Raw genomic sequence first — 13488 nt, forward strand, 5'->3', positions numbered from 1 at the left:
TTCTCAATTACCTATGTTTGTTCTTTTGTCTCATTAAAAGTCTGTTACAATATTCTGTAATAAATGATACTATCTTATCTTTCAAGGAAACATCTATTTGCCACACAAATTTATACATTCTTATTATTCTTTCTATAAGTTTTGGGAAAACTTGCCTGTGCACATACAGTAGCAATTGTTAAGAGTATTCTATAAAGAAGATTTCTTTAAAATATATCATCAGTCTTTTTACCTAAAGGTCCAGGAGAAAAGGTGATTGAGCCGTCGTCTGCTTTCTCCACTCTCACACCAACCCTCCCGCCCAGAGCATCCCTGGAAAGAGGAGCAAAAGGATCACAGGCAGGTGCCTAGCCTAATTTGTTTCTCACTCACACATACTGGAGAATAGAGAAGGTCTTGTTTTATTTCTATTGTAGGTGTGCATACAAGTTTCACAACCTTCTCTATTCTCCAGTATATTGTGAGTAAGAAAGAAGTTAGACAACCTGCCTATGATCCATTTATTCCTTTTTCCAGAGGGATGCTCTGGGTGGGAGGATTGGGGAGATGGTGAAGAAATCAAATGACTTTGCTCCATCACCTTTTCTCCTGGACCTCTTGGTTAAAAGACTATATATATATACATATATATCCACCTTCTGTACAGAATACTCTTAGCCGAATGTTCCTGGCTAAAAATAACTCAGGGTAAATGAACCTGAAATTTATGGATTTATGAGACATGAATCTCTGTAGAATGCTTTGTAAATTATATAATTCTCTGGAATATGAACCGGAAATGTTCTATAGTTTAAATATTTCCTGATGAGTGAAGAAAATCTCACTCATCTCACCTGGAGATCTTATCTATTATTTAAGGCCAGAGGGCATGGCTGAAAGAAAGAACATTGGGAGGTCCCAGACCTCTCTTTGTTTCACTTGTGCCTCTTGAGTATCCATGTCCTTGGAATTATAGTGACGGTTGACACTGAGTAACTCATCTGATTCTTGTGAGTCTAATTTGACAGTCTGATCTTTCATTATAGCTCAGTGAGTGATTAAGATTAAGTAGAGGCTAATATTTAGTTATTTCTATCAAACAGCATGTAACATCTAGGATATATTCAAGACAGTATTTCTTAGATGTATTTCAATTCAGTGATACATTGTGAAAGCAGATTCTACTACTTTGGAAATGGGAGTAAATTATATATCTTCTAAATTAATGTTAACCTTTATTGGTCAAGTATTTATATATTTTGTTAATGTTAAGGAGAGATATTCAAAAGAATTAGGGCCAAGCTTTCTTTAAAAAAAAAAAAAACCTCTCCATTAAAAAATTAAATTTTGAAAATTAAATTATTGTTAATTTCAAAAATTAAATTAATGCAGCACCCCAAAAATCTGAATTAAAAAAATAGTTGTGTGAATGAGCTTTGCTACAAGTGTATGGGTTCTGAATTCTGCAATTATATTAAAGTGATTATCTAGTTCAGTCTTTCCCTGAAAACATTAAACTCTTCAATTATGTCTTTGCATAATTATCATTTTATCTCTGCTTAAATCCTTATGAGGTTAATCTATGTATTCATGAATTGGTGAACTCTAAATTCAGTAAAATAAATTACAGTTATTTTCTGATTTAAAACTAGTGACATCACTCTGAAAAGGAAAGGTCTGATGGTGCAGCCTTGATGGCACTGTCATTATAAGGTCAAATTAGGAAAAAGGATTCTTAAGGATGAAGAAGAAAGAGCTGGAAACCCAGAAGAAAGAGTGGCATCATATAAGAAAGAGAAGAGGAAAATCTTAAGAAGACAATATTACTAACAGCACCAAAATCCCATAGAGAAATAAAGAAAAAGTAGTGTAAAAGAGGCCTATAGTATTGCTTTCTCTGACTTCTATGAAAAAAATTCTGTAGAGTGATCAAATTAAAAATATATAATTAAAATAACCCCAAACTCAAGCAGCTCACAGACTAGTGAGAGAGACATACTTCAACCAATAACTATAATGCCTATCATCCAATATGACTGGTATTACTATAAAACAGAGACATGAAAAAATGGTTTAGGAATGCCTATACACAAGTAATTAACTCTGCTTGGGTAGAAGAAATAAGTGCTTTTAGAAATGCAATGACATTTGAATTAGAAAGTGAATAAAGACATGCATTTTATAGAGAGGAAATTAGTTCTGGTGTGCAGGAATATAATATTATCGTGCCATATATGAGATGGAGAGCAATTACATAGATTAGTCAATTCTTATAGTTTCAATTAGAGATTCAGTCTTCCTGGCATCTATTGCGAGCCTATGAAACAGGTCAGAGTCACTGGCCTCATTGTCTAAGGTGTTATCTGAGCTCGTCATCTCATGACCAAGAGAATTCAGGAGCATGGACACAAAGGATGAGGTTAGAGTAAAACTTTAAGAAGTGAAAGACGAAACTTTCTGCAGTGGAGAGTGGAGACTGAGTGGTGTGCCATTTTTACAGTTGCATCCAAAAGCTTTTATGAGAAACTCCTGTCATCTCTGGAGCTGTTTGATTATATTTTGAGGTATATTCCTTTTAAAATAAAGGAAAAATAGAGGGGTATAAAAAAGTGTTAACATGTAGTTATTAATTATGGTGCAATTTCTAATGTAAAAAATGAAAGGAAATGTTAATTGTGGTAAAAATTAAGACTAAACATTATATAATTATGATCTATTTAACTATGGAAAGTTTTCAATAGCATCTAAAAGACCTATGATGAAAATCCACAAAACAAATAAATATCAATGTATATTATGAAAATAATTATCTCTAATGTCTATAAGGACAAAGAAAAGTATATTAATGGTTATGTTAGGGTAACAGAGTCTGATAATTCCTTGATGTATTTGATATGTCAACTTGGCTAGGCCACAGTCCCAAATTATTCAAAAACAAATGTAGGTATTTCTGTAAAGGTATTTTGTAGATGTTAATAAAATCTTTAATAAATCAACTTTAAGTAAAAGATTATTCATGATCTGAGTGGGCTTGATTCAATCTGTTGAAAAGTCTTGAAAATAAAGCTCAATCTTCTTAGTGAGTAAGAAATTCATTCATGGATTTCAGGCTTACCTAGATAGCCCAAAGAATCATGCAAGCCAGTTCCTTGTAATAAATTTCATAATAGCAATCTCTTTATGGATCTGCTTCTCCAGTTGAACTCGACAAACACAGATTTTGATAACTGCAAGTAGGGTACTGCTGTAACAAATACCTAAAAATGTGGAAATGACTTTGGAATTGGGTAATGGGTAGAAGCTGGAAAAATTTTGAGACGTATGATTGGAAAAGCCTAGATTTCCTTTAATAGACCGTTAGTAGAAATATGGATGTTAACAACTTTGCTAGTGAGAATTTAGAATAAAGGGAAGGGCATGGTAAAGAAAACATGTATTTTCTTAGACTGCCTAAATTGTCATAAAGGGGTTGCTTATAGAATATTTATATTAAATGTGATGCCAGAGAAATGATATCATCTTAGAGAATACATAATTATGAACAGATTATTTAGAGAAATATAAATCTTAAAAGTACTGCCAGTGAGGGCTCAAAAATAAGGAACATGCTATTGAAAATTGAATGAAAAGATATCCTTGCTATATAGTGTCAGAAAGCTTAGCTGAATTGTGTCCTTCAGTTATGTGAAAAGCAGAACTTGTAAATGATAGACTTAAGTAACAGGACATTTCCAAGCAGTGTTCAGGAGCAGCTGGTTTCTTCTTGTGGCTTATAGCAAAAAGCAAGAGGAAAGAGATAGTTTAACTTTAAACTGTTAAACAAAGTAGAACTAGGACTTGATGATTTTGGAAGCTTCAGTCTCTCCAGATTACAAAAGATGCTATAATTAGGAGATTTGTTGTCCGAAAAGCATACTTTCAAGAGGCAACCAAAGGTATGGCTAAACAATTTTTGTCTAGTGACTCAGAATGATCAAAAGACACACTTATACATGGAGTTCTTTGAAGAGATTAGGCATTGGAGACCCACAATGTTCTTGACAGTGTTATACCGGCAGAAATACTGCCAGCTTGGATCTTGGATCAAAAAAGACAAAGAGAGTACTGGCTACAACATCCTTAAACAGATTGATAAAACAAATAATCTGCAAACATGTGCTCTCTTTCACGAGAAAGAATAACTCCTAGGGCATAGTCGGGTGCACAGAAGGTAAAGTCCCAATCTCAGAGTATTATTTCCAGGACTGGAAACCAAATGAAGCTTATCCAGATGATATCACAATGACTTGGATTAGCAATGCCTTTCTTTCTTTTTCTTTTTTTTTTCTTTTTTTTTCTTTTCTTCCCATTTTAAATGAAAGTGTATGTATACTATTATCATTAGCCTGTCTATCATTTCATTTTGGGTGAACATAACTAATGTCTTGAATTTCAGTGGATCACAGCTAGAGATGAACTGTGACTCTGGATGGATTATATCAAAAGCCTTACCCACACCTGATTTAGATAAGGAGATTTGGGACTTTGGAGTTGATGATATTTTGATGAGCTATTAAACTATGTTTTGATGCTATAATTAATTAAGACTTTTGGAATGTTAAAATGGGATGAATGTACCTGGAATGTTAGACAGATGTGAATATTTGAAGCCAAAAAGTAGACTGTTATAGGCAGAATAATGCCATTACCCAAAAAATGTTCATGTCTTAATCTCCAGAAACTGTGAATAGATTGTTACATAGCAAGAAAGAATTAAAGTGACAGACAAAATTAAGGTTGCTAATCAGCTAACCTTACAAATAATGAGACTGTCCTAGATTGTCTAAAATAATCTAGTAATGCAATTATAAGTATAATTTATATGCTAAAAAGGGAGATAGAAAAGTTAGTGTTAGAGTAATGCAATGTGAGAAAGACCTAACTGGTTAATGCTGGCTTTGAAGATAGAAGGGGATCACTAGTCAAGGAATATGGATAGCCTCTATAAAATGCAAAGGGCAAGAAAGCTCATCTTTTTAGTCTCCAGAAAGCAATGCAGTCCTGCCAACACTTTGGTTTTGATCCAGTGAAATCCATTTTAGATTTATGATACGCAGAACCATAAGATAACTAATTTGTGTTGTTTTAAACCACTTAGTTCATCGAAATTTGTTACAGTAACAACAGGAATATAATACAGGTTTGAGGGTACAATTTTTCTTATTATTTTTCTTTTCCAAGCTCTTTGCAATATTATCATTTCAATTGTACTATCTTTTTTTCAGATTCAGAAAAGGTTAAAAAATTTCCCAATGTTTCACAGCTAGTAGATGAAACTCAGACCTATGACTCCTATCTGACCTGACTAAATTGTGTATGCTTCCCACTCTACTACATTGACCTAAATATGACAGAACAGTAAAAAATTAAAAGAAGTTTAACCTGGATGCCATTTTATAGATTTATACATTCAACCAACAATAACTGTGCTTTATCACAGTTGGCTTTATGGGAAACACTGAAAATGAAAGATAAGAGCGTGCCTGCTCTAGAGAAGCTAAAAATTAAAATATATATAAAACTAGAAAGTTTAAAGTTACTATTGTTGTGATGTGGAAGTTATCTTTTTATTATGACAACAAAGAATGACTTGCAGCCCATTCCAAATCCATTTTGCATAAGTAATGATTTCATTATGCTACTCTCAAGCCAATACATCCCTAGTAATTTTAGATAACATATTAACGTGAAAGTCTTCTGTCTGATACGTAAACTCCCATAGAATATGATCCCAATCAACACATCAGAACTCTTTTCTTTTGAATCCCTAACGTGAATCCTTACCTAATACACTGTATCTTTGGCTGTCTCTTGAAAGTATCTTTTCTGACAGCAAATCTCCTAATTGTAGCATCTTTTGTAACCTGGAGAGACTGAAATTTCTAAAATCACCAAGTCCTACTTCCACTTTGCTTAACAGTTAACAATTAAGCTTTATACTTAAGTGATATAGACTGGTTGAATAAATTTTTTAAAAGCACCCAACTATATGCTGCATACAAGAAACTCATCTCACTATAAAGGCATCTATAACAATTCTCTTTCCTCAGCCACCCAAGCAGCTGGGACTACTGGTGTGTGTGACTACATCTGGCTTATTTTTTAATTTTTTTGTAGAATCTGAGTCTTGCTATGTTGCCCAGGCTGGTCTCAAACTGATGAGCTCGTGATCCACCTCTACTTCTAACTGGGATAAGATATCTCATTGTGATTTGATTTGCATTTTCCTGATGATTAGTGATGTTGACCATTTTTCGTATACCTGTTGGCCATTTATATGTTCTTTTCAAACTATCCAAAACAATTGAAAAGGAAGAAATTCTCTCTAACTTATTCTACAATGCCATTGTTACCCTTACACCAAAAGAGACAAGAATGTAACGACAACAACAACAAAAAAACTACAGGCCAATATTTCTGATGAAATTTGATGCGAAAACCATCAACAAAATAGCAGCAAACTGAATCCAATAGTGAATCAAAAAGATAACATACCATGATCAGGTAAGATTTATCCCAGGGATGCCAGGGTGGTTCAACACAGCAAATCAATTAAATCAATCTCATATATATGTTATATATTTATATATATATAACAGAATGATATAAATATATAAAATATATATATATATATCATTAACAGAATGAAGAGTAAAGAGTATGATCATCTCAATAGACACTGAAAAGGCTTTGATAAAATTTAACATCTCTTCAGGATAAAAATGCTCAACATAAAAAGGGCCCCTTTATTATGTCCTTCCATGCCTAGTTGGTTAAGCATTTTTATCCTGGAGGGATAAAAATGTTCAATATCTGTTATGTCTCAAATGGACGTAATAATGTTTATATATGGCCTCAATAGAACAAAGACCATATCTGACAAACCCACACCTGAAATCATACTGAATGGAGAAAAACTGAAGGCCTTTCCTGTAAGAACTGGAACAGGACAAGAATGCCCACTTTTACTGCTTCTATTCAACATAGTTCTGGAAGTCCTAGCCAGAGGAGTTAGCCAAAAGAAAGACAAAAAGCCATCCAAATTGGAAACAAAAAAGTCAAACTGTCCCTCTCTATTAGTCTGTTTTCATGCAGCTGATAAAAAGATACCTGAGATACCTGAGACTGTGTAATTTATAAAGAAAAGAAGATTAATGGACTCACAGTTCCATGTGGCTCAGGAGGCCTCACAATCATGGCAGAAGGTGAAAGGCATGTCTTACATGCCAGCAGACAAGAAAGAATGAGAGCCAAGTGAAAGGGGAATCTCTTTATAAAATCATCAGATCTTGTGAGATTTATTCACTATCACAAGAACAGTATAGGGGAAACTGCCCCCATGATTCAATTATCTCCCACCATCTCCCTTCCACAACCTGTGGGAATTATGGGAACTAAAATTCAAGATAAGATTTGGGTGGGGCAGAGCAAAACCATATCATTCCACTTCTGGCTCCTCCCAAATCTTGTCCTCACATTTCAAACCCCATTATGCCCTCCCGACAGTCCCCCAAAGTCTTAACTCACTTCCTCATTAACCCAAAAGTCCACAGTCCAAAGTCTCATCTAAGAAAAGGCAAATCCCTTTTGCCCATGAGCCTGTAAAATAAAAAGCAAGTGAATTACTTCCTAGATACAATGGTGTACAAGCATTGGATAAATACACCCATTACAAATGCGAGAAACTGGCCAAAACAGAGGGGCTACAGGCCCCATGCAAGTCCGAAATCCAGTGGAGCAGTCAAATATTAAAGCTCCAAAATGACCTCCTTTCACTGATGACATCCAGGTCACACTGATGCAAGAAGTGGGCTCCCATGATCTTGGGCAGCTCCACCCCTATGGCTTTGCAGGATGGAGCCCCTTCCTGTCTGTTTCACAGTTGGCATTGAGTGTCTGGCTTTTCCAGGTTCATGGTGTAAACTGTCAGTGGATCTACCTTTCTAAGGTCTGGAGGATGGTGGCCCTCTTCTTACAGCTCCACTGCGCAGTGCCCCAGTGGGGACTCTGTGTGGGGGCTTCCACAACACATTTCCCTTCTGCACTGCTCTAGCAGACCTTCTCTATGAGGGCTCCACCAATGCAGCAAACTTCTGCCTGGACACCCAGGCATTTCCATACCTCCTCTGAAATATAGGCACAGGTTCCTAAACCTCAGTTCTTAACTTCTGTGCACCCACAGGTTCAACACCATGTTGAAGCTGCCAAGACTTCGGACTTGCACCCTCTGTAGCCATGGCCTGAGCTGTGTACCTTGGCCCATTTTAACCACAGCTTGAGTGGCTAGGATGCAGAGCACCAAGTCCCTAGGCTGGACAAAGTACAGGGACGCTGGGCCTGAGCCACAAAACCATTTTTTCCTCCTAGGTATCTAGGCCTGTGATGGGAGGGATTGCTGCAAAGGTCTCTGACATGCCCTGGTGACATTTTCCTCATTGTCTTGCTGACTAACATTTGGTTCCTCATTACTTATGCAAATTTCTACAGTCCACTTGAATTTCTCCTCAGAAAACAGGTTTTTCTTTTCTATCACATCATCAGGCTGCAAATTTTCCAAACTTTTATGCTGTTTCCCTTTTAAAACTGAATGCTTTTAACAGCATCCAAAGTCACCTCTTGAATGCTTTGCTGCTTAGAAATTTCTTCCACCAGATACCCTAAATCATCTCCCTCAAGTTCAATGTACAATTTACTGTATTCATCTGTTTTCATGCTGCTGATAAACACATACGTGAGACTGGGTAATTTATAAAGAAATGAGGTTTAATAGACTCACAGTTCCACATAGCTGGGGAGGCCTCATAATCACGGTGGAAGGCAAAGGCACATCTTACATGGTGGCAGGCAAGAGAGAAGGAGAGCCAAGCAAAAGGGGAAATCCCTTATAGAACCATCAGATCTTGTGAGACTTATTCACAATAATGAGAATAGTATGGGGAAACTACCACATGATTCAATTATCTCCCATTGGGTTCCTCCTTCAACATGAGGGAATTATCAGAGCTAAAATTCAAATTGAGATTTGGGTGGGTATACAGCCAACCCGTATCACCCTCTTTGATGATGGTGCAATCTTGTAATTAAAAAACCTAAAGACTCCAACTCTGAGAGCTGATAAATAAATGTATTAAAGTTGCATGGTACAAAATTGATGTATGAAAAATCGATAGGATTCCCATACAACAATAATGAACTAACTGAGAAAAAAATCAGGAAGGTAATCCCATTTACCTAAAATACCTAAATCGCATTTACCTAAAAACCTAAAATACCTAGAAATTACTAGGAAGTACCTAGGAATTACTAGGAAGTACCTAGGAATCTAGGAAGTGAAAGATCTCTACCAGGAAAACTAGAAAATATTTATGAAAGAAATTAAAGGGGACACAAAGAAATGGAAAAAAATTCTATGTTTATAGATTAGAATAATTAATATTGTTAAAATGCTAAAGCAATCTAAAGATTCAATGCAATCCCTATCAAAATACCAATGCCATTTTTCACAAAAATAGAATAAACAATTCTAAAACTTTTATGAAACCAAAAAAGAGCCCAAATAACCAAAGTAATCCTAAGCAAAAAAATAAACCTGGAGGCATCACACTACCTGACTTTATATTACAAGGCTTTAGTAACCAAAATAGCATAATACTTGTATAAAAACAGGCACATAGACCAATGAAACAGAATAGAGAACTCAGAAATAAATCTATGTATTCATAATCAACTGATTTTTGACAAAGGTGCCATTAACATACATTGAGAAAAGGACACCCTTTTCAATAAATGGTAATCGGAAAATTTGATATTCATATGCAGGAGACTAAAACGACTCATACCTCTCACCACATGTAAGAAAAATCAATACAAAATGGATTAAAAATGTAAACATACAACCTGAAGCTATGAAACTGCTAAAGAAAAATAGGGGAAACACTTCAGGATACTGTTCTAGGCAAGGATTTTACAGCTAAGACCTATAAAGTATAGCCAACAAGAACAAAAATAGGCAAATGGGACTATATTAAACTAAAAGACTTCTGCACAGCAAAGGAAACGATCAACAGAGTGAGGAGACAACCTGCTGAATGGGAGAAAATATTTGCAAAGTATTCATCTGACAGTGGACTAATAACCAGAATACACAAGGAACTCGAGTGACTCAACAGGAAAAAAAACACAAATAATCCCATTAAAAACTGGGTAAAGAATATGAATAGACACTTCTCAAAAGAAGGCATACAAATGGCCAAAAAGTATGTGGAAAATGGTCAACATCGCTAATCATCAGAAGAATGTAAATCAAATCACAATAAGATTTTTTTTAATCCCAGTTAGAATGGCTATTGTTAAAAACAATCAAAGAGAGATGCTGGTGAAAATGAAGAGAAAAGAGAACTCTTACATGCTGTTGGTGGGAATATAAATTAGTACAGTCACTATGAAAAACAGTATGAATATTTCTCAAAAAAAAAACCCATAACTACTATATGATCCAGCAATCCCACTACTACATATTTATCCTAAAGAAAGGAAATCAGTATATCGAAGGGATATCTACATCCTTATGTTTATTGTAGCACTGATGACAATTTCAGAAGTATGGAATCAACCTAAACTTTCATCAATGGATGAATAAATTAAATGTGATATATACATATAATGGAATACTATAGTATTTGGCCATAAAAAAAGGTTGAAGTCATGTCATTTGCAGAAACATGAGTGGAACTAGAAGTCATATGTTAACTGGAATAAGCCAGGCACAGAAAGTCAAATATCGCATGTTCTCACTCATATGGGGGAGTTAAAAAAGTTTATCTCATGGAGGTAGAGAGTGGAATGATAGATACTAGAAGTTGGGAAGGGTGGGAAGGGTGTATGGGTGGCAGGTGAGGTATGAAGAGAGACTGGTTAGTGCATACAAATATCTAGTTAGATAGAAGGAATAAGTTTTAATGTTTGATAATAGAGTGACCATGTTTAACAACAATATGTTTTATATTTCAAAATAGCCAGCACAGAGGACTGAAAACGTTCCCAGCACATAGAAATGATACATACTTGAGACGATGTATATCCTAAATACCCTGACTTAATTATTACACTATCTATGCACGTAACAAAATATCACAGGAACCCCATAAATATTATGTGTCAGTAAATAATTGATCTGGTAGCTTTATAGAAGGGGATTCAAAAAGAGAAACAGAGTAAGAGATGCCAATTAAGATGGTGGTATAGTAATTACCATGCAAAAAGGGAACTAAATTGAATTCCTAGGGGTTTGAGAAAGAAAGAACATGGAGCCAACATGCCCACTGCTTGAAAGAAGAGGTGAATCTGAGGGTTCATCAATAGAAGATCCCAAGTGAGTTCCCCGACAACTAACAAAAAGATAAAATCATTTCCTTGAGTGTCTTATTGTGACACGCAAGTGTATCACCTGGCCCTGAATTCCTAGAGAATATGATTTGACTGATACTATCACCCCATTGTATGTCGAGTAAAGTGATGCCTATGGAATTGCATTATAAACCTTTGCAAAGTAACTAATGTTAGTTCAGTATAAATGTTTGAATTTTGTAACAAAATACATCCACACTCTTAAAATGTGACAGCAAATATAGTGGGATTCAAAAATAAAGTATGATTCTTATCTTTAATAAACTTAAAACCTAATTTTATTTATTATTCATTGACTCAGTCAAATGCATTCCCACATTTTAAATTTTGGTATTCTGTGCAACTAAAAAAATAAAAACCAAAATTTTGGTCTTGGCATATAATACCTAAATATTGAAAATGGGTTTTAAAAATGACTTTTAAGTGAATGCACCGATTTTAAATTGTTTTTATGTATATTTAATTGATGTAAAGAATTAATGATGTATTAACATGTAATTTTACATATTTCTATTATAATGATTGAAATATAAATGGAGCTTCATTTTCTTACTTCTTAGACTGAACCATAACTATTTTGGTCTATAGGCAAAAGTCCTTGGTCTTAAAGAAAAATGTGGCAGATGTGGTGTGCCCTCTAGTGGCCACATGGTATATATTTATATCCTTCCATAAATTTTAGCAGTTTTGTCCAGGACGCGTTTTATGTCGGGCATATTAATTAAACTACCATTACTTCTTAAATACTTTATTACTTTTTACTTTATCTGAACCACAGTAGTTCAAAAGTACATTTCAACCTCCTAGTATACAGAAAAACATAACCTGTATGTTTTTTAGAGAATATTTAATTTCAAACCACAGACAATTTTGTAAAACTAGTATGTAAGGGTCTTATCCAAAAAACTCAAAAAAGAATACATGCAGGTTGAATTATGCCCCAAACATTTATGTAGTCTCATATTACTGTGCTAATATAGCACAGTAATATAGCACATATACTGTGCTAATATAGACCTAAAAGAGGACGGAGAATGTCTGGCTTACTAAGGGCTCTATTAGTCAAGGCTTTACAGAAAAACAGAACCAGTAGAATACATATATAAATATAAATATATTGATGACATATAAAGAGAGAGAGAGATTTATTTTAAGAAATTGGCTCACACAATTGTGGGGACTCATGAATCTGAAATCTACAGGGCAGGCCAGATGGCCAGGAACTTAGGCGAGATTTCTATGACACAAACTTAAGTCAGAACTCCTTCTTTGGAAACCTTCATTTTTTGCTCCTAAGGTCTTCGATTGAATGAGACCCATTCCATCATGAAAGATAATCTGCTTTACTTAAAGTCTACTGATTGTAGAGGTTAAATGCTTCCCCACATATCTTCACAGCAACATCTAGATTACTGTTTTGCCAAACAACTGGGCACCATAGCCTAGTCAAGTTGACACAAAATAAATTATTGCAATTGCCAATAAAAGTTTTTAAGTGTTTTAAATATGCTAATTCATTCTTTTTTGTCCTCACCACAACTCAGTGAGGCAGGTGTTCTTACTGACCCATTCAAAGGAAACTGAGGGACATACTTGTAAAATGACTTGATCAAGTAACATGTGTCATAGCTAGCATGTTGAGGAGTTGAAACCGAACCAGACTTGTCTCAACTGCTAACTACTGCTATCTCAATAAATTGATAATTCATTTTTAATAAAATATTTCAGACATATACAAAAAGATAATAGAGTATAATGAGCAGCCTTTTTTGTCAAATGTTACCATTTGATGTCATTTGCACATTTTTTTTCTGAATTTTTCAAAATAAAAAAATCATATGAGATACATTTGAGGTCACATATGTAGTTCTCCTTAATTGTATAACTCACTCTCCACCTTCCAGAAGTAGTCAATATTTCAAATTTGGCATTTATCAATTTCATAAAATTTTTAAAAAGTTTCTGACACAGATTTATATCAATAAAAATATTATATTATAAAAACAAGTTTCCCCAGAGAGACAGTCTTAGCCACTCACCTTGAGAAAGCAGTTGATGTAACTA

This window comes from Papio anubis, chromosome 8 (assembly GCF_008728515.1).
Source record: "Papio anubis isolate 15944 chromosome 8, Panubis1.0, whole genome shotgun sequence".
Lineage (NCBI taxonomy): Eukaryota > Metazoa > Chordata > Mammalia > Primates > Cercopithecidae > Papio > Papio anubis.